At 40.2% G+C, this 22,977-nt stretch overlaps 1 protein-coding gene and 1 long non-coding RNA gene across 6 annotated transcripts in view; one reads left to right on the top strand and one right to left on the bottom strand.

Moving 5' to 3' along the window:
- The window catches only part of MRTFB (myocardin related transcription factor B), a 69,324-nt gene extending 53,796 nt beyond the window's left edge, over positions 1–15,528 (bottom strand). For 4 of the 5 annotated variants that reach the window (XM_015876464.1, XM_015876466.1, XM_015876469.1 and 1 more), the window contains exons 1-2: positions 15,420–15,528; positions 13,696–13,748 (exon numbers count right to left, since the gene is read on the bottom strand). The gene's annotated coding sequence lies outside the window, so the exon portion shown is untranslated. Of the gene's footprint in view, positions 1–13,695; positions 13,749–14,356; positions 14,378–15,419 lie in introns of those variants that run through there. The other variant, XM_032447733.1, reaches the window with a different exon arrangement.
- Positions 15,529–15,581: 53 nt separating this feature from the next.
- Positions 15,582–18,344, top strand: LOC107320535. Its single transcript, XR_001558302.2, has 2 exons — positions 15,582–16,099; positions 17,061–18,344. It is a non-coding gene; the product is annotated as an uncharacterized LOC107320535 (long non-coding RNA).
- Positions 18,345–22,977: the final 4,633 nt, after the last annotated feature.

The following is a 22,977-nucleotide window of genomic DNA, read 5'->3' as shown; positions in this document are numbered from 1 at the left end:
GAAATCAAACACTATACACTGAATACTTTATCCAGTCATCATGTGTAAATGTGAGAAACTGTGATCTGATTTAGAATTCTGTGTGCCATAGTACAATTGTAGTACTATTTAATTACAGCCAAAGAAAATGCATTTGCTTCCCCTTTCTCATCCCTTCAAAACCTACTCAGTCTTAAAGAATTACTTCAGATTTGCCATCTGCATTTGCTGCTGGCAACTGTTACCAATGTGGCCCTTGATTTTAAGCAGGCCAAGATACGGAAGCGTATCAATAACATGTAACTCAAACACAAGAGTTGAAATACTCCTCTAAAATATCCATATTGTTAAATGGAAATCTTGATATTCTACATCATAATGTACTAGAGAATTCTGTGTCATCTGAGAAAGCATCATTTTATTCAGAGCTAATCTGACAAACAGAAGTCAATGGTTATTTCTTCAGAGGCTGCCACTCCTTCAAACTAACACACCTGAAGGTTAGTAAGGTGTATCAACTGCCACTCCCTTAGGTATGAAAAACCTTTCTCCTTACTAAGTTTATTTAAAGCATAATACCATTTTATTTCTAGTAATTAAAATAAAACCACTCCTTTGCAACTGCAGAAAAGGATTTCAAGTTTGGAGGTTTTTTTTACACACAATCAGGCAAAAAGGTACGAGTAATAAAATGAATCACAGAACAAAATCATTCTCCTACTTAACCTTCAGAGTAGATTATCAAAACATGCGCCAACCCTGCAAGCAAAGCATCAGTTCCCATTTATCTGACAACTACGCAGAAGTAGTATGCCAGTACTGGGAAAGAACTACTGTAAACGACTCTTATGTAAGTGTCCTCACAGATCGTAGGTGGTTGCTATCTTTCTTAACTGCTGAAGACAAATGATTCTTTTTTTTTGTTTAAATCATTTTATCTCCTAAAGATATTTCCTTAGAAAAACCGCAGGAGGGGGAAAATGCGTACCTCTCTGCCACTTGGAAACAACAGAGCTGGTGTTCTATTCAGTGTAACCGGTGAGATTGACAGCATACTTAGCAGTTAAGCAGGTTTGATTTGTACAAAATCTGCTGGAAAAAAACTCTAGAATCACACTGCACACACACAGGCCAAGTCAAATGGCTGATCTTGCCATAGCTTCACTATACTGCAGTATAAAATTCTTGTCACACTAGATTAGACATCAGGGATGCCAGGCTACAGTACTTAATTTATTACAGTATCATGCTGGCAGATCACATAGGTTTCAGTTTCTCCACTTGTAAAACTCAGAAAATTTGAATGATATAGCCACCAGTTCGTAAAACACCAGGATAATCAATGGAAAGAATACAGGAATTGCAAATTTTATTTATTTATCTATTTTGTAACATGTCATGAAACACTACAAAGATGCTCTTAAAATAGCTCAAGCACCACCTCCAGCAGGTGAGCAGAACAGCCCATGCAAGTCTTTTGCACAAAGCTCTTGGACCTCCTTGTCAATGCCTCAAAAATCTGCAGTGTGGACAGTGGTCTCTGGAACAGTAGTAAGCTTTCAGAGGACAGGTACACTTTCAATCCCTTCAATTTCAACAGTGACGGAGCATTAATGATTTTTATCTGGGATAGTGTGTTGAAGTAGCAGCATGAGAAAAACTCAGCAGTTCCTTGTGTTCTCATAAGGGCAAGCTTTCGCAGCTGGCCCTATCATAAGCACAGACAGGTCCACAACAAACTTCCCTTCTAATCTTCAAATCAGGCGAGTCCCAGCAGCCACAATCTTGGAAGGCTCTGTACCTCCTTCTTCCCCACCAATCTGTACAAGTAGGGCTTGGACATACATATGCAAAATACACAGGAGAATTTAACTTATTGAACCCTGCAGCAAATGTCAGCAACAAAAGTGATTTCCCAGAGACGAGAGCTAGGGATTGTCAGCCTGCTTCAAGGAGTCGAAAAGACGCAGTGCTTTTAGAGCGACTCATGCCCATGATTTCCTATGGCAGGCAAACAGAATTTGTGTTGTTAGTAGAGCATATTTATATAATTGAAGTTGACAACCTAAACAAATCAAAGCATAAATGTTCATTTTGGTGTTATTAAGGCACTCAATAGCTCAAGTCCAGAGTCAAGGCCAAAGATTAATAATATGAACACATCACAGAACTGCTAGATATTTTAGTGTTGTTGTATCTTAGAAGCTTTTTAATAGGAGCTCTGACAGTTCAGAAAGTAACTTTTATCAGTAACTTTGTCCATAATCTTTAAAATGTTCAGGCTTCTTCAACAGCCGAAATATAACTCAGTTTTAAAAATGAGTGTTGGTTGAACACCGAAGGCATTTCAGAAAAGGCTTAACTTCTCCATGATTTCATTTGTTTGCTTTGCTACTTCAAGATGTTCCCAGTTATGACTAAGCAGCAGGTGCTATTCTGTTTATTTTAGTGCCTGTAAACCAAGCCCTTGAACAGAACAAAGCAAGGAAAGCATTACGATTCAGGTCAAAGAGGAAGGAACTGCAGGACTGTTTCCTGTGAAACACGCTACTTTCTACCTTCCTTCATGAGTGCAACTGAATGTTACAGAATTATTTCTGTAAAATGAAATGTCTTGACAAAGAAACACTTTGCTTCCCTTTATTTCCAGACACTGCTAAAAAGGTTAACAAAACATTGTATGTGGAATGCTGAATGTGTAACATTTTAAAAAATACAGTCAACTATTACAGAACAAAATTCAATTATTATGAATGCTCAGTAATAAATTAAAAACTAATGAGGTATGAATTCAAAATAATGTAGCCCCGTTAAGGCTGACCAGCAACTTCAATTTAAGACATCTTACAAATATCAGGATGAGTATATCCGAACTGCCGCCCAGCACACACAGGCAGATGGTCCCTATTCATAACCTCAAGACAGCTTAGAAATTTCACAAAGCTTTTGTTGCCTGTTAACCTGTGCCAACACAGCTACTTTCAGATATTAACAGCGCAAACAGTACTCTCAATTAGCTTCCACTGAAGCCAGCCAACTTGTTGTTCTTAATTTCTGAAACCAAAACTTATACAATTTAACTCATTACTGGAACAAAAGAAAATGTAGAAAGTGGTAGATGAATACGTAAATTAAAAACTCACTGTTCCAAAAATTCCAAGCAGCAGCAATTAATCAGACTTTCTTCATATGATTTATGCTAAAGTCTAAAATTTTCTTCTCAGTTTTCTCATTTAGCACTCTATAATCCCTGCAAAAAGCATGGCAGAAGATCATATATACGTAACTGTCCCAAATGACTGGTTTTACCTTGCAAAGTTGTTAGAAGGGTATAATGTCCTCTATGTTGTTTCTTGTAACTAGAAATAAAATAGAGCTTTAGATTTAACATTTCTGACTTAGAAGTTCAATGTATGACCTATTTTATAATGATTTTGTTTACACTGTGTGATGTAACAACAAAAGAACCATCAAAGATCACTAAAGCAGGTGGTGGAAGCTGTAAGATAATGGTTATTGTGCCACTGTCTTAATTAGACCAAGCCCTTTGACAATCTACAAGTGGAAGATTTTGAAGACTTCCCTATGGCTCCCAAAGGGTGGGTTACCCACAGCTATGCACGCTGTATACACATAGTTATCACATTCATGCTATGTGGATACAAATGCCCATCTCTCTCAACTGAAAGAGGCAGTGGCACAAAGTTTTTGCACTCTTGTAATTTTTCACTAAACTATTCTCTGCTGTGTTAGTCATCCTAGAGTCAGAATGAGTTCTGCAGTCAATATACTTCTCCAGTTTGCCAAAGCTGCTATTGAAACTGAACAAATTTAACTTTGACTGGCTTAAAAGTATTAACAAGGGCTTTACCAAGTCCACTGCAAACTTTAAAAAGCTGTTAAAAGGAAAAGAGCACCCAGGTTTCATTATTTATACACCAGCTGTCACATCTAGGTTCATGGCTTCAGAAAGACAATCTCTTTACACCTCAGTCTTCACTCACTTCTTCTTCAAACTGCATCTAATACAGCAGAGTCAAAGAGCAAATTATTTCACCTGATCCAGAAGCTGACAGTACAAAGTGTCACATTATATTTGGTCACAGTGAACCAAACAGTCAATGGTAGTTCTACTGCTCATAACCCATGCAGTATGCAGTGACCTGATTTTTTAAACAGTAGTGACAAAAGGTCAGAATGTGAATGCAATTATATCATCCATAATAGATTTAAACCCCTTAGCATCTTCCCGAAAAATGTAATACTTTTTTTCATAGGTACAGTAACAATGCACAATGAGAGAATGCTTAAATCCAAACGTTGAAGCTTCAAATAAAAAATAAACAGCAAAACAAAAAGCCCTCACATATCCCCAACTTCCTGAACTCTGGAAATTAAGCATGAAAATATGTTGCAAACAGAATATTTTGGCTTCAAAACTAAAACAATACCATTTGCAAAAGAAAATCCAACATTTTAATTCTCAAATCACAAATGTTTCTGAGATACCTACCAGCATCCAGGCTGAAAAAGCAAGACCACGTGGAGGGATATCACTTATTGCTTTTTTATGAGTACTCAACAAAGATAATAAGTAAATCCAACTTAATCCCCAGATCAACATCCATACTCTAAAATAACCAGAAGAAGTATGTTATTAGTAGGGTACCCGAAGACTCAGATGTTCTAGACAGTTTAATGCTGTAATCCACAGTCCATGCCCTCATAATTTCTCATGAACTCCAAGACTAACATGAACTGGAATTCCATTTTCCATACTGAAATTAGCCAGTAGTGAAGAAACTTTAGGTCAAGAGAGTTTATGTTGCTTAAAGCCACTTTCAAAGAAGTCTTATCTGCTAAACTATTGTATGTTTCAGTATTTCATTTTCTACATGGCTGCTTGATAGAAAATAAATGAGACAAACTATATGTCATGGTTTTGTAATTTTGTAATTTTGCTATCAGTATTCCACATCATAACATCATGTCAAGTATGGATACTTCTGTTGAATGTGCAGTCCACAGAAGAAGACTACATATCCCAGAGAACAACAGGAGTAACAATAAGTCACGGGACCAGGACTCTATATAATCTCGTTCCCAGGCTGGAGTGCCCTCCTTCTTCTCTCGAACTGCTCGGAGAGTGGGAAGCGTTCCAGCCGTGTCGCCTAGAGTTCACAGTAGGCCTCTCGGTTTTCGGAGACTCTCTCTCTCTGTTTCGTTCGATTTGTTAGCCTTAATTACATTATATTGTGTTATCTTGTATTTCGATATCATATTTAGTAAAATAAGTTTTTCCTCCTTAGATTGTCGCTGTTTTATCCCACTCCCCTTTTCCCCCTCCTTTCCGGGCCCCGGGGGGGGGGGCGTGGGGTGGCTTCCCCTGTCACGGGCATAGGTAAATCTAACTAACCCGTGACACTATAGAACTGTTTACTGAGTTCTGCACTGATTGCTAAACTTAACAGCTTTAACATCCATAAGTTTGCTATTTTTTAGTATTATTTCTGATTACAATTTCAGATGAAAGAAAATACCTAACCTTCCCTTTGTAAAACCATCACTATTCTCATGTCCCTCCATACAGAATGAAACAAGAAAGTCCTCCCCTTTCTCAGAACTGGCAGCATCCAAGAATAAGCTGATACAGAAAGAAACATAACGGCCTTCAGAAGTACTTAAAAACTTAAGACCCACTCAAGAGAAAGTTTAAAAAAAAAACAGAGAAAAAAGCCTCTTGTATTAAAGACATAACTTTTCCAGGTACAGTCTGAAAACTGAGAAGGCTTAACTGCAACAAATTATTTCATTCATTCAGTTAAGGCTGATCATTTCCAGAGATCTTAAGGAAAATATTTATAAATTCACAGTGAAAGTAATAACCTCAAGAATTAATGTAACTCACATGTGAGTAAAAGACAGTTTGTCTGTAAACTGCTCCTCAAAGTAAAGAACACAGTATTTCTAGATTACAAGGAAAACACTGCTAATACATTTTAATATAAAAAGTGCTACACAGTCTTATTCTTAAAACACTGTAAGAGCTGTTGAACACAGAACACCCCTGGAACACCAGCTATTGACCAGGTAGGTCTGATGACAGTCACCAAACACAGGCTGCTGCTGTTAGAACCACCAGCTGTGCTGACTGACAAAATCAGTGGTCTGTCAGATGAATTACACCATCCTACTTCTGGTTTAATATGACCTTGTCTGAATTGCTGGGACAGCCAGAAAAACCCTTACAGAGCAGGCTGAAAGATTTTTAAATATCATTTTCTAATATCCTTCTGCATAATGAAGAAAAAGCTCTTACTGAGCATTTCAAAAAGGCATCAGAACTAGAGTACCACACAGCTAACAAACTCCTAAGTCTGAAACATTTCAAGCTGCAATTTCTCTCCTATATAGTAATTTGTATACTAAACATTTTGTTTCAATAGCACAAGAAAAATGCACTTACTTTAGTATTCCTTCTGATATCTGAGAAATTTCTATCACCCAACAGTCAGCAAAGGTCATTTATCAGGGAGTGATTCTAAACAGTGGCGAAGGCAATTCACCAACACCAAAACACACCAAGTGCTTTAATTGTTAATCAATAAGTTTAAAAAAAAAGCCAAAAAGTCCACCGCCTCTCCTTCCTCAAAGATATATTTCTGAACTCCATTAAAAGACATTTTTGCAAAAATAAACAAAAAAAAATCCCAAACTCTACATTATACTGCGCTCTATTTTCTTCTTGAGACCCTGTTAGAAAATTACTGATAATCTTACCAAAACAACATATTCACTAAGTATTATTTACTAAGATATTATTTCCACAGCCCAGGTTTTTCTTCTAATTTTAATTCCATTATTTCATGTCTAGCAACAGATCACAGTTTTTCACTTCCATGGATTGTTTCACCACCCCCTTTCCTTCTCAATTCCTCTTCCCACATTCACTAGTTTTTTCCATCTGCCATGTATCAGCAAATCACTTCTCCTATTGCACCTATCCCAACTTTCACTTTACCCATCAAACATTCTCTGTGTGCTTTTCCTGCTGTATCTTTTCTTCCCTTGACTGTTGGCTCAAAGAGATATGCCCAGTCTGCCATACCATCTAGATGTGGAGTCTCTTGACTACATCCACCTACAGACACAGAACTTTGTCTTTTAGACTACATTCTGGTCCCACTGCTGCCCCAAATATGTAAGAAACAGCAAATTCAGAAATGTTAATCAGTTGTTTTAGTCTGAAAAGAAAAAAAAACACAAAACAAACAAACAAAAAAAGAATGGTATGTATTGTACAGCACTTTATCTGTCCTAGTTTTCAGATTTCCAGTTTCTCCCTATGTTGCCTACATTTCCTTCTGCTCAGAACTTTCTCAGGGCAGAGAAAGATGTGCTGCTGACTGTTGCAGGTTGTTACCATCAGCATTTCAACACTTCCCAGAGTCCACCTTCCTGTTTTTCCAGTTCTGCACAAATAAGTTTTTAAAATTAGACCTGTTTTGTAGGACCTGGTAAGAAAGCAGTCAAACGGTTAAACTGGTAAAAATGAGGAAGGGTGGAACATCTGGCAGAGGAAGGAGGGAGTCATTAACCACTCAACTCAGATCTGCCGCAGCCAGAACAGCTTGCGTCACCATGCCGATCTGATTCCAGGAGGAATCACCAGTTACACTACACTACATTATTCACAAAAGCAGAGAAAGATGGCTGAAACCATCTACAGGTGCAGAGTGATTCTCTGAAGCTTGTTTCATATTGGAAGATGTTTAATTCCTGACATGGGTGCTTTACATTTTGTACAAACTGATCACTTGCTTTTTTGTACAAACTTGCTCACTTTTATAAACTGATGGCATTTGCAACTTACAGTGTAACTGCTGCTACAACTGACACAGATGCAAAGAAGAATTAAATAACCGATACAAAATCAGAAACAACCAAGGCTGAGCAGTAAGTAATGACTTCTCGTTAATTATTTACTTGAAACAAGGTGGCCGTTACCATTACAAACAGGTTATTAAAGTCCTTTTGCTGAACAGAAAACACTGACGAAACTGCAGCATGTAATACATTAACGTACAAAACAGCGAGGCTTTCAATCATCCCCATAACTTCACATAGTTGTGTGATGTTGTAACTATATTCAGTATTACCTAAAATGTATCAGCTGAACTCCAGAAACACGGGAATTTTTTGAAGTAAAAGCAAGGCCCAAACCCACTTGTTACCTGCTCAGCTTTGCTTTTTGGATCAGTTCCTCAGTATTTCAGGATAGCAAGTATTGTTATCACATTCATCGCTTGTTTCACACCATGAGGTTTTCCTTCTGATGGTTTAGGTTGTATTTCTCATGGATGTGCTTTTAAGATTTTTTATTTTATTTTTATTTTTTTAAAGAAAGAGCCCTGAAAAACAAGCTAAGGAAGTATTTCCCACCAAGTTACATGTTATCATAATGAATACCCACATGCTCCAAAATAATTAAAGAGATTTATTAGTCAAAAATCTAAGTAATACACAAATGGCACAATTCAAGACAAATGCAAGCATTATAAAGATTCCATTAATTTCTGTACACTAATTTTTGCACATTCAGGAAGCTCCATGTTCCAAACACACATTCCAAGTCCCTCTTTCACTTTGTAATAACTGAAGAAAGATTTTAAAAAAAAAAAGCACAAACTCTGCTTTGCTTTCAAACTTACAAAGTGACTGACATTCCAAACCAAATACATGGAGAAAGATCGCTCATTCACTACATACAAAAATACTGTTAACGTGTACAACTTAGGCAATGCTTTAAAACAAAGTGACATTACTGGTGACACAGCAGGTCCACACAGATTACATTTAAATATGAACATTTAAGACCATAATTCACTACACCGAGTACTTATCAATGATATTTATAGATTCCTGGCTTATGCTAAGTCACAGCTATTGCTTTCCTAAAGCAGTACTAACATCTGTTTCTTAATCCTGAAAGGCAACAAGGATGTGTTTAACTTTGTGCAATGAGTGTGATGTCAGAAACGAACTCTTAAAGCTTTGCAAGATTAGGAACCTCATCAAACAATACGTTTTCATTTTCTATGAAATGGGAGCAAAATAAAGTATAGAGCCAGCAATGCTTGTGCCTCCCTGTCTGTGTGCTGCTGTCTCTCTCTCTGTGGATAGGAAATACTGAGAAAGTTGTCATTTAGGGGCATGAACTGGACTTCAGTGGGATGTACCACCTGAAGCTCAATTTTCACAAGTTTCTCTGTGTCTGAATTTTTTATGAGCAATCTCTGTTTCATTTACAGTAAGTCTTACAAAGTGACTTTAATGTCTCTAGAATTTTTAATCAAGTTTCCAGCAACTGTTTCCTAACCTTTCGACACACTTCTAATAACAGAAACAAAATAAGGGAATTAAAATGCTACTGTCCACCTTTTTAATGACTACAGATTACGGCTGATTGCCTTGTAAATTCACTCTGAGATGAAGGAAGTAAAAACACAGACTTGTGATTTTTTTTTCCACATTTGGTTCATTTGGTTTCACTGTTTGGTGCGAAGATCAAAAATGAGCTCAACTCTGACTCCTCTCTCACTCTGTTGCTTTTGGCATCATGCCCAGATTTAAAACCAGTTTTCAAACATTTAATTAACAGCTTTAGCCAAGAACCAAATATGAGATCTTAAAATATGGAATAAACAATCAGAGACATTCGGCTTATCTGCATTTAATAACAATAATCTGAACACAAATTTAATATACTCTGTAATGTGAGTTTGCTTTGGAGATTCAGGATATGGAAGATTTTTGTAGCGGTGGCATAATTTTACAGCAGCTGTTAATCTCTATCACAAAAGAAAAAATTGAAAAGCTTTTGCTCAAAAGTGACTATTAAGGAATTTAGGTTCCTAAGATGATGAAAACTGCTCAAGAATCAATGTCAGGAAGTCAAGTTCACTCTGCTTGATGCAGCACAGAAAGATTTCATTTACAGATACAAAGATGAAACATCCATGGTTGATCTGCAAACAGGCTTAATTCTAGTTGCTCGTCTTTTCAGGCATGTTGCTAAGAGCAGCACATATATTCTCTGTAAGAACCAAGGGTTGCAGATAGACTAAACCAGGACATGGAGCAAACTAGCATTGTATTTACCATGATAGAAAAAAAGGAAAATGTTTTGCTTCCAGCTTCATGCTGGAAAAACAAGGAGCCCTGCAACTTATCTGAGTTCTTGCCTGTGTGGGACTAAAGAACTCAGTGTTAACTTCATCACTTTAATTACACGTGAGAACAATCCCCATTACTTTCAGAATAGCACACCAGGCTGGTCTGTTACCTAAGCCTGTATTTTGATTATCATGAGACATGATCCCCCCTGTACTCAGCACTGGTGAGGCCTCACCTCAAGTACTGTTTTGGACACCTCAATACAGAAAGGACATGGAGGTGCTGGAGCAGGTCCAAAGAAAGGCAGCAAGGCTGGGGAAGGACTTGGAGAATGTGGCCTATGAGACTGAAGGAACTGGGGCTGTTTAGTCAGGGGAAAAGGAGGCTGAGGGGAAACCTTATTGCTCTCTGCCAATAAGTGAAAGGTGCTTACAGCGAGAGCGGGGCTGGTCTCTTCTCACTGGTGACAGGATGAGGGGAACTGGCCTCAAGTTGTGCCAGGGGAAGTTTAGGTTGGATATCAGGAAAAACTTCTTTACAGAAAGGGTTGTTAAGCACTGGGATGGGCTGCCCAGGGAGGTGGTTGCGTCACTATCCCTGAGCATGTTTAAAAACTGTTCAGATGTGGTGCTCAGGGACACAAGGGTTGTTAGAGGTAGGGTAGTATGGTTACACTGAGGTTGGACTTGATGACCTTGACAGTCTTTCTATCTCAGCAATTCTACGTTTGTATGAATAATGTGCCTAGAAAGCATTATTATTAACCAGCACAGAACAAAGTGTGGCGCAACTACAAGAAAGAGAGGACTGTTTATATTTAACTTCAGTATTGAGTAGAATTGAAAATTACTACACAGTAATTAGAAAGAGACAATAATTTAATTCATGGTTCACTCTGAAAGTAATGCCTCCTGTTTTATGATTTTGGCCAGTGTCAGAGGCAGCTGTTGGTGGGATGGCAGCAGAGGCTGAACCTTCCCACCAGCATTCCATGACATGCTGTTGCTGTGTGACAGATGGCAGCAGAGGGGCACTCTGACAGAATGGCGCCTAGTATGGAAGTGCTTTTGAAGGAAAGAGGTGGAACTGAATTCATTCATGTGAAAAAATGGCCCCCACTGATATTCATCAGCACTTGCAAACATTTACTAAACAGTGGCTATTAGTCCCATGAGGCAGGAGGTGGTGCATTTCAGCAGTGGCAATAGTCAAAGTTCAATCACATTCCAGATGGCCACGCACATTTTTACAAGTGTGGCATGCAGGGTCTTGTTTGTTACTGGCAAAAACGCCTAATTAATACTGGTGACTATGTTAAAAAACAGTATTTTGTAGTTGAGCATTTGCTCTCTCAAATAGCGTTATTGTGCCCTTCATGTCTGCTGTAGTTTCCACTGAAATAACTAGGAGGTATTACTTTTGGAGTGACCTCCATATTTTCTCTAGTGCAGTTCTATAATATTCAAGCGGACCATGACTACATTATCATTAATTATTCATTTCTAATGCTACATCTATCTCTTTTGATAGAAAAGTTAAATAAGTTTCAAAGTGATTTGAAGTTACACAACAAAAACTGAAATAGTATTTTCATTTGTTTAGTCAATTTCTTCATTTACTACTGATTTTAGAGCTAAGTGCTTATCAAATGAGATTACTCTCCCTGAAACTAGTGATGTGTTAACTGTCCAAGCTTCCACATACATATAGTTGAACAACTTACTCTCCTGTTTCCTCCATTAGATAATGCAGACTGATCTTATTTAGAGGATTCTGTTGCCACTGAAACAAACCCACACAGGATAAGAAAGCCATACTGGAAATATATCATTACTTCTAATACAGCAGTAAATAACTATCAGGGTTTTTTTGAACTTTGAGATAGGTATGTTTATATTTTATAAGGTCAGATACTGACAAGAGCAGTGAAAACTACAAAGATTAGTCTCCTTTAAACTTGTGTTTTCTGTCTTCTAAATTTTTATCTGTAACCCCAGTTTCCCAGCTGCGCCTCACTTGCCACCCTCACCAGACAAATGACAAGGTGTCCTATGAGTGAATATTTCTGACCGCCCAGACAGCTGCTGCCAATCAGAGTTCTGCCTGATGAGGATTTCTCTACAGATCATCAACCCTAGGAGTTGCTACCAGTTGAGATGTTTCTCTCAGAAGCTGGTTAACTTTTCCTTAAAAAAAATCCAATTCAAAACCCTCTAGAAGGCAGCCAAGTCACCATCTCAGGTTCTCTCCCATCAAGGGAGCAATAGACTTTCACAAGTGATTACGTGAGGCACAGAGAAATAATATGTTGAATATTTCCAAGTCCATTATTGGTAGCTTTCATTGCATTTCAAGACTAGGGAAGAAATGTAATTCCATGAAGTACCTTGATAGCATTCACACACTATGAAAGTCAAACGTACCCCCTTCATTCAGTGTGGTCACACAAATGGCAAGTTTGCATAAAGGCAGACCACCACACTCCTAGAACCACAATTAAAAACTCTTACTAAACTCTGGAAATTGACTTTGTTTTTGAAGTCAGACTGCACTATTCTCACTACATTCCATTGTCTGGCTGGGGTACTCTAGTGGTAGATTCCAGTTTGGCTTAGGCTGCAAGCAGACTCTGTTCTGTGCATATCCAGAAGAGTTTGTACTTGTTGCTCTTCTTGCAGTCCCTGGAGCAGTTCATAGCTATCAAATTTGCCTGGCATTCTCAGTAGAGGTGGAATAATGCCTCAGAAATAATCAAGGAGGGTTTCAGCTTGGTGCTTTGCCTAAGTTATTTGAAAAACAAAACCCCTTCCTTCTTCCAGGAATAAAATCCTTTCTTCCCATACAAAGGAAGGCGAGACATGGAGCAGGCTCAGAATGTTCACCAATTCTGTAGCAGCCAAACAGCAAAAACATTCCATTTCTAAACTGCAAATGTTGAAGTTGACATAGTACAGTCCCCTACCACAACGTTCTCATTTACCCCCTGTGAGAAGGCAGCTTCCCATCTTCATCTATAACAGGGTCTATTTAATCAAAGCACACTGGTACAGTGGCAATCCAGAAGTGCTGTGCTGTAACATGCTCTGCTAGTAGAGCAACCTGAGTCACTGTCAAGTAACTGTTAAATATAAACAAAATGCTGTTAACATTTAGAAACAGCCTTCCAAAATCTGCAAAGGCTTGTAAGCATGACAATTCTCAAAAAAAAACAAAAAACAAAAAAACCCCACATGATTTAATTGTGTCCCCAAATTCTTTTTTGCATGAGAAAAAACATTTTTATAGGAAAAAACATCAACTTTACCAGGACTATAAAATAATCCTATATATTATACATATATATATAAATATAAAAATATTATATATGTTTACACTATATATTATTATATATTATGCATTATACATATATAATACATAATAATGGCTAATATTCAATACTTGTCTCATTAAAACAAGCCTATAAGTTTCATATCACAGTGTCATTGATTAAAAAAAACTTATATAAAAGAAATTACACTAGTTTTAAGATGCAGCACTTACCTTGGATCCTCCTCTTACAGTGTCCTCTTGCCGTGTCTGCTTTCAGCACATTTCTGGTAAATGGAAAAGAAAAACAAAGATCCCAAAAGATGTCACAAGGATTACCTTAAAAGTTACATATACCATTTCACTCAAGAATTTAAGACATTAACAATGAAAGCTTTTCTTTCTCAGCTTTTGCACATTTATGTTGAAGTTCCTGCATTAAAAATCCTTAAGGTACACTACTTTGACTACGTTCTGACTTCATTTATCAGCACCTTTCACACTGTGGCTTAAATTGTAACACACCAGTTATTTGTCTTTCTTGTTACCTCTAGCAAGGGGAATAGTACTAGAGACACACCACCCACCCCTTCCAACCCAACCGCAATACACCAAACAAGTTCTAGCTCCTTCAAGTTCTACTTGTAGAATCCTTTACAGCTGGACACTTCACACTTCAAAGTTTAACTGCTTGTTATATTTACTTACTATAACTTCATGTATTATCAGAAACATATTTGATATACCTACATAAACCAACACAAACGAGCATCTCTAAAGAAAAAGGAAAGTGATAACAATCATGTTTTGGCTTTACGCTATGAGAACTCAAACGTTTGTTCAATCACCATTTATTAGCACATTACAGAATGCACATACACACAATTATACTTACACACACATATGACTATGTCAGCAGAAACCTACTGTTTATCATATTTAGGAAAGTTCAAAAATCACAGTCATCTTGAAGGCTGGTGTATGGGAACTGTTGAGTCCTGACCTGAACCAGACTGATCACCTGGGAAAGGACTCAGTCAGCCCTAGGAGCACAGGTGAAGGTAATTCAGTGGCGTGACCAGGAGCTGTGCAGCTTGCCTGCACCTCTCTTAGACCTCATTTAAGGGCTGACTGCCAATGGGATAGGTTCTCTTCCTGGAGATCCCTCCTTGGTGAAGCTCTGCCCTGTGAACTTCAAATCTTATTTCAGGACTAATGCAAATACCTCAGCACACCCTGATACAAGGGCCTCTGTACAGGTAATAGAATCGACTGCAGGAGCAGATTGGGGTGATGACCACCAGATCACTCAGCCTCAGTACTCCGAGGAATGAAAAGCTTTCATTTAACCCACTCATTTCTAATGGCGGGCCGTGCGGATTTCTTTCAGCCCGAGGCACAGCGCAGGCCCGGCTCCTCACCCATCAGTTTCTCCGTCCCACACAGAAAATAAGCGAGTATGTCTGGGACAGTCCCACACAGGCAGCCCGAAACAGAGGGCACACGGACACCGCCTCCAGGCCACGCCACGGGCCGGGCCCAGCCCGGCAGCCACCTGCGGGGAGGGGCGGGGCGGGGCGGGGCGGCCGCGGTGGGGCGTGCAGGAACCCGCGCCGAGGGGACACCGCCCTCCGCCGGCGGGAGGACGGCGCTTCGCTCCGGGCCCCCAGCAGCAGGGCCGCGGGCCTCAGCCTCTTCAAGACGGCTCCGGCCCAGACGAACGGGCGGCCTACTTAGGGGCCGGGCGGCGGCAACGGGCTGCGCTGCCGTCCTCCGCTGCCGTCCTCCGCGCTCTTCCGTGGGGTCGGCCCGCAGTTTCTCCGGCAGCCGGAGGCGAACGGCCGATGCGCCAGCGCTTGAAGCGCGGACCCCGCATGGAGGAGCCCGGCTGGGTGGCGGCACCGTCCGCCCCCCCCGCTCGCTCGTACGCGCCCTCCCACCCTCGCTCACCCACTCACCCTCGCCCAACGCCGCGGCGGACATGATGTCCTCTCGCGAGCTCCGCAGCCGAGACCGCCCCCGGCCGTGCGCCCCGCCGGTTGGCCCTCGGGCGGGGGCGGGGAGGCGAGCGCGCTGACGCCGTGCGGCCGCCTCACACGTGTGGGGGCGGGGAGGGGCGGCGGTTGGGGCCGCTGCTTCCGGGCACCGCGCGCCCTCTCACGGAGCCCCGCCGCAGCTCCGTGCTCCGCTCCGCTCGGCTGGAGAACTCCGCCCCGCCGTGGCCGTCTGCTCCGCCCCGAGGCGGTGTCCGCGCTGGGGCGCCGACCTGCGCCCCGGGGAGCCCGCGGCGCTGTGCTGTGAGGTGAGGCCGTGGGTAGCGGCGCTCCCTCGGGGACCCGGGGGGATACCGGAGCCGAGGCCGTAGCGTTAAAAGGTTGAGGCGTCTGAGTATGGCCAAACGTCACCACAGCTGTGAGGGAAACGGCGCTTTGCTCGGAGAAGGTGACGGGATCGCGGCCCCTGCGTGGAAAAGCAGCTCAAACAACGAGGTGTTGCTTCCGTTAGCTCGGGGCGGCGCCGTCCGGGCCGCGCTGCTCCTCGGCGCTGTGCCCGTGGTTGGCAGCCCCGGTTCTGTTCTGCGCTTTTTAGTGCGGAGCTGTAAGGGCTGAGCTGCCACGTGTGGAGCAGCCCGAGCCAGGTGTGTGTGTTTGCTGGGTGCCGGCTCTGGTGCCATAGAGCTCGCCATGAGGCTGCGGCTGGCTGAGGCCTCGTGGATTCCAAGTCCTATTTGGTTCCTGGTTCTCATGAGGTTTTTGATGCCTTCGTTCAACAAAACACACGTGTACATTAAAAAGTTTTAAAATTCCAGACGATTTTAAACATTCTGGTGTACTTCATTGTAGGCTAATGCTTTGACTTGTATGAATTAGGTGGGCTGGAAGGGAGGTATTTGTTTTGCCTTTTAAACTAGAGCACATAACTTGCACATTCCTCTAAATTACACTTAATCAGTTGTAACCAATTTCAGAATCAAAGTAAAACCAGCAGTGACCTGGAAGCAACAATGAACTCTGTAAGGATCTCATTAAAACTTGTGGCTCAGTCTAGATTCACTTCTGTCAGCCTCTGAATAAAGCAGTTCAGATGTGAGAAATAGCAATGCAAGCAACTAATAATATGTACACAGTATAATGTGTGCCATTCAGTAAGTTAGGATTATAGAACAAGGTGAAATTGAATATTTTTAGGTTTTCCCTTTTCTAACAGAAATAGCTGTCACAGGGATTATGATATTAATCCATCTTTGCCATTATATTGGTTGGAGAAGATCCTAAAACTTTGAAAGCTAACGCAGAAATATGAGAAACGAGTTCAGCAGATAACTATTGTGACCAAACATCGTGTTCTCATGTTGAGAGAAATGATGCTCTAAACTCAGGATAAATTATTACATGTGACCAAACAGCCGTTGTCAGTAACAAAGGTGGCAGAAAAAGTGAGAGATTTGTATTACAGGGAGGCTAGAAGACACACACCTTAAAAAACCTCTGCAGTTCCTTTAGTTCAAGCAACTTTTTCCACAAAAAGACACTTTTCCCACAGTTAGAAATTTGTAATCAGTAATGAACTACATTTGATTCTTATTGTTTGAATTTCAGCACAAACCAAGGATTCAGCTGAACCTGGATACATCTGTCTTTTGCACTGAGTTTCTAAGGACAAATCAAGGAGGCTTCACTGTTGGAGACGGCGGGAGAAAAGCAAACGACCATATCTGTCATTGACATATGATCAGCTAATCTCCTTTATTGCTTTGGCTACGTGTACATTTATAATGCAGATAATTAGCTCATACATAGTGCAAAAGCAGAGCTCATCATTGGTTCCCAATTACATACCACCCCAAGTATCTTTGTAACTTGCAGTTATTGTCTGTTATTGTTTTTGTATATTCATTCTGCCTCTTCACCTTTTTGTTTTACATTTAAGTTAGCCAAATAATTAATAGCATTGCAAAATCAGGGGAAAAAATGATTATCTGTGATTTCAGGTGGCAGCAGCATTTATCCATATTTCTGTCTTGTGTATCAAACTAGAAAATATGTAACTAGTTCAGAAATGCTTTACCTCATTACAGATAATACACATAATATAAAGAAGAATGTACTTGTGCAAGAGGTGCAAAATCTTTCCACTGTCGCGTGCAGCTTAGATTGTTCTATTTATTTCAACTTGTGCAAGCATTAAAGCATCAGTATGGTGTAGATGTGGTTTATACTATGCAGTTACTGAGTTTTACACAGTAAGCTATACTGTGTAGTGCTGGAAACCTAAAGAAAGGAAGTGTCAGAAAAAAGATGTACTAAAAGATTCCATTGAATGCAATTGATGCTCATCTCTTGAAGATGTTTGGACAGCAGCCAATGCATGGAAAGGAAGATGCATTTAAAGAATCAAATAATCTCTTGAAAATGGCATCTCCCATGTAATCTCAGTGGAAATTGTCCAGCTCGTCACAATAGCTCTTGACTTGGAGCACCACCTTTCCTGTTTCGGGCACAAACATTTGTGAGACTTCCTTCTTGCTGCAGGGAAGTTCAGTCACAGAACTTGGCATTTTCCTCCAAGAATAACAGTGAACTCTGTGTTCCCCTATTTGCAACAGAAATAAGTGCAACAAACAGAGGTGGAGTAGTCTTAACTAGTATAGTTGTTGTCTGAAAGGAGAGACCTCACTTTCATTCTATTGCAGCGTGTTTCATTGCTATAAACTACTAGTTAAGAAAAACAGGAAAATAAAAGAATATCAGTTCTTTAAAAACCAAATTATTGCAGAAATGTAAATATTTGTTGTGATGTATGAGATGTACTTATTTCGTCATAAAGTTGAAAGCTGTGTTTTAGGGAAGGGCAGTGTTTAAAGAAACAATGCAAATCAGGAACAGCGTATGCTTTTGATTCTATAACATTACATAAAGGATTTCTTCTAGAAATGTAGATACTGTTCAGTTTTGTTAATGGGAGAACATTCATTAAAGCCCACAATAAGCCTATTCTGTAATTAATGTAATTAGCACAAAGTTATCGAATTAACATCACTAGTATTGTGTGTTTTTACACATTTCAGAGTCCTGTCAGGTGCAAGCAGTGCTGGTAGAGTCAGCAGTGTGGTTGGCTGAGGGGTAGCTGTAAAAATCTTAGAGCAGTGTGATGCCTCAGAGCCATCTGCACTTTCCAAAAGCTCCCAGCAGTTCTTTCCTGAGCACATCAGGAGAGATTTCATGATCAGTGTTGTGGAAAAGAGGGACGTACCTGAGTTGATAACTTCACTGTTGCAAATGCTGTGCATTTTGCTGTGCACATGGCTGGCTTGATTATAAGTCATGACCTGCTGCCATTGTTTATAGGAACACACAGTCTCGACATGTCTGCATTCAGCAGGTCTTGTAATCTGGTTTTCTGATACGTCACTACATCAAGGAATCACACTCTTGCCTGTTGAGGAATGTCACTCAGTAGAATCCTGTTTGCAGTACTAGTGTAAATTTTAGCAAATAATTCAAAAGTTGGTGTATATATTCAGGTAATGCTTTTTTTCATTATCCCTGTCTGCAGGCATTAATGATGCTCATTTGTAACATTTTTCTCTAGAAAGCATTTGGAGCATTTGCTCGTGTTCCAGCTAGTAGACAGTGTATGAGTTTTTTGTCTCACAACTAACACTGAATGATCAGCCTATAAGGATGTTAATTATGTGTTATTAGGATCCATTTAGTGAGAAGAGAATTTTATAATGCTTCTTCCTTGCAGCAGGTATTTCTGCCAGAAGGTAATTCCAGTTTTTCCAGCATATGTCTGGAGTATACATAGTCCACAAAGGAAGCCAAGTGAAGCTCAGGTGAAATTCATTGCAGGGTCTGGCTGTAGAAGTTTCTTGTGGGGAATTTTGATCATGTCCAAACAAGAGTGAAGTTTTCTATAAACACCGTGGAAGTGCTTGCCTTATTTTCATTGTCCGAAGAGATTAGTTCCCATTTCTTTGGGTAGGTCTTTAACTGGGAGATACGTTAGCAAATACCTATTCTCTCTGCACTTTAATCATTTTAAGCAGTTTATATCCTCAAAGACTTGAGCTGATGGTAGATTCTGTATTTCCACATGAGACTCCAGAATCTCAATCCAGTCTCTTGCCAGTGGTAACAAACCAATGAAGAAGAGCCTCTGATGGTAATACGAATTGTCTCCTTTACTGATAGCCAGTAAAGGGATTGGTGGAAGGAATAATATTAATCACCATGATGCTAGTTTAGCAGGCCTTGCTAAAATTTCTTTAGAAATATAGGAAGAGCCCTGAATACATTCTTTCACTTTTCAGAAAGCACTTTCTGCTCCACATCACATAGTCACAGGACTCCCAGCATTACCTTACTTCAAAATTGGATCATTTTGTGAATATCAAAGATGATGGAGCTGATGGTAAATTCATACTTTAAAGTGACTGCTCCTGTTTAACTGAGTTGCAAGTGCAATGTGCTTGCACTGCAGAAATAAGATGCCACACTTAGCTCTCCTCATAGGCTATAGTTTGTGAAAGAATCTGAACTCCTTGTCATTTGCTTCCCTTGGTCTTTGAGAATTAGAATTTGCTGAAATTTTGAGTAGTGCACCAAAGCGTTTGACAGGAGGATATCTGCTGTGGGGATGTTTGGTGTTGAGTCTTGGAGCACTGGCAGCCAGCTGCTTGTGGCTGATTAAATGAGAGAATTTCTCCACAGAGTTGGTTTAATTTTAATTTCTGTTGGAATGCCCAGAGCATCAAATGCGCGTCTGGTCACTGGGAAAACATTCTTAATGCACATTGTAAGAACTAATATAATTAATTCACCATCACCAGGGGAAAAAATTTTGGGATTTGTTTTTTGCAAATTGAAAACCGATGATGACTTTACAAAACTAACTGTATGATATTTTCACGTTTTACATCATGTGAGTTCTGTTTGCCATGTAACGCTCTGTCAAGAAGCAAGAAGCACTTACTATGTTAACTAGGAGATGAAGGGTCTCCTAATTCCTCGTTGGATACTGGAGAGTCTATGACCTGCTTGTCCCAGGCAGTAATGAAGACCTTTTCCCCAGGGGTTCAAGTATCTCTTGGACATCTTATTTTGTTAAAGTATTTTTACTTGTTATAATGAAAGCTTGGAAAAAGAACAGTTCAAAATGTAAAAATAGCAAAATGTGCGGAGGCTGCAGTTCATTTTGTAAGTCAGAGCTTGTGACTAAAGCATGCTGCTTAGCAACAAATGGGGGAAATCTGAAGGTGAACACATCGCTTTGCACTCTTTGGAGAGAAATTATTTGTGTTCCTCCTACCTTTTAAGCACCATCCTTTTCAAGTCCCTTTTCTGCTTGGGATGAGAACTGTGTGGCTGGTCAAGTTGTGCAACCTAGTGTTATCGTCAGCAATACTTGTGCTGCTGTGGCTGTGATTCAGCGGGAGAGCTCCAGCTCAGATTTCAGCTCTCTCTCCCATAATGCTGCACATAATGTGTGCTTGTCTTTATGGAACAAAACATAAATGTGTGTGGAGCTGTTGGAGGGAGCCCAGAGGAAGGTCATAAAGTGATCAGAGGGCTGGAGTACCTCTCCTATGAGGATAGGCTGAAGGAACTGGGCTTACAGGAGGGGAATCAGCTTTTTACATGGGTAGATAGTGATAGACAAGGGGGAGTCGTTTTAAACTAAAGGAAGAACGATTTAGATTGGATGTCGAGGGAAGTTTTTTTTACTGAGACAGGCAAGGTGCTGGAACAGTCCAGAGAGGCTGAGGATGCTCTGTCCCTGGAGGTGTTCAAGGCTAGGTTGGATGGGGCCCTGGGCAGCCTGGTCTGCTGCTTGGTCTATGTGGCTGGCAGCCTGCCTGTGACAGGGGAGCTGGAACTGGTGATCCTTGGGGTCCTTTACAACCCAAGGCCATTCTATGATTCTATTTGTGGCCATTCATTAAGCTTGTAGTTCAGTCTAAACGAGCACCATTCACCAACTCTTGCCTTAACTCCCCCTCTGTGACTTCTCACACCCTGATCACCTAGTTTGACTTTTCATGTCTTTTTGCATGACTTCAAAGAACACAAGGTTGCTTTTCCTTGTATATTTGATTTTATTTAGGAAATCACTTGTACCCCAGGCTGAAAAAAAAAAAAAATAGATATCACTTCTTAGCTATCCCTGGTTTTGGGCAGTTATGAAGCTGTAAAGTTTCTGTTCATTTCCTTTGAAAAAATGTGGTGACTGTCTTCCCTAACTGACTGGGAGTGCTCCTGCATCTGGTTAGAACCCTCACATTCAGGTTTTGGATTAAAGCTTTTAACAGTCTTACCTTGAGTAAACAAACAGACAAAAATCCACTTATGTGTAGAATGCTTTGTCCTTGAAATAGAGCACTGTTCCTGAGCATGCATTTAGATAAGAGGCTGTGCATCTTCAGATAATGAAACTATTTTGAAAAACGAAAGAGAACAAAAACAAAAACACACTGGAAGCACAAAGGAGGGGAGGTAGCTCTGAGTTGTAGGAACAATTCTCAATTCTGGGAATGATCTTCAAAATTACCTCATTATTTATTCCTAGTGCACCAATTAAACAAACAGTTCTATATATAGAAATGGGATGGGCTTAGCTTACGTTTTCAGGGTCATTTTCAGAGACAGACATTAAAGATGTACAGGATCCTATTACTTGGCATAGCAGACACTGCATACACATGTGTGTGAATTCACATGTTTAAGACTGCACACTGATGGCAAAGTTGCTAGTAAATAAAGAGCATTGAGAGTTTCCTGGTGGATGTGAATTGAATTTCCTCTGTTTGGGGTAAGAGCACATGTGGTATTTAAGCCACCTGAAATACGGCAGGAATCCCTAAGAAGCCAAAGGGGCTGAGAAAGAAAAAATAATCTCAGTTTAGTGTTTATAACACATTGTGGAAAAGATTGAGGTCACAGTTATTTGTTCACGTGAAGAAAATATTATTAAAAAAAAAATAAAAATCCAGATTATGATTTGTCGGTGAGTGATGTGCAACATAATGCTTTCAGTTACATGAAGGATAATCAAGGCAGCAGTTGAAATATCTTTGCCATTTCAAAAGGCTTTTCTAATAGATTAGCACAAGGCACATAGATTTGCAGATTTGCCTTCAGATGTTTCTAGCTGTTGTTTTGTTTGGATGGGCAGGTCTCCTGAAGGATGTCTGGACTTCTGTCTGCTGCTAAGGTAGCTGAAGGTGATCTGGTCATGTGTCCATTCTGTAACAGGAATCTCTCGTCTCAGACTTTCAGACTGCAAGCCTTATAAATAGAGTGTAACGTTCTGTCAGTTGGGAAAAGAAAAAAAGAAAGAAAAGAAGTGGATTGATATACTTCAGAATGCATCCGTAAAGAAGTACATGTTGGCTGTTAGAATCAGGTAATATTTTAATACAAGTATAAAGTGATTGATGTTTTTTTCTGATTCCTTTTTCCAACTTTTCATTTTCACTGATTTTAAAGATGGAGCAAGGACAACGTGTACCTC

The sequence above is a fragment of the Coturnix japonica genome, chromosome 14 (assembly GCF_001577835.2).
Source record: "Coturnix japonica isolate 7356 chromosome 14, Coturnix japonica 2.1, whole genome shotgun sequence".
Classification (NCBI taxonomy): Eukaryota; Metazoa; Chordata; class Aves; order Galliformes; family Phasianidae; genus Coturnix; species Coturnix japonica.
The sequence above is the reverse complement of the archived record's forward strand: the minus strand, read 5'-3'. Positions and strand labels throughout refer to the sequence as shown.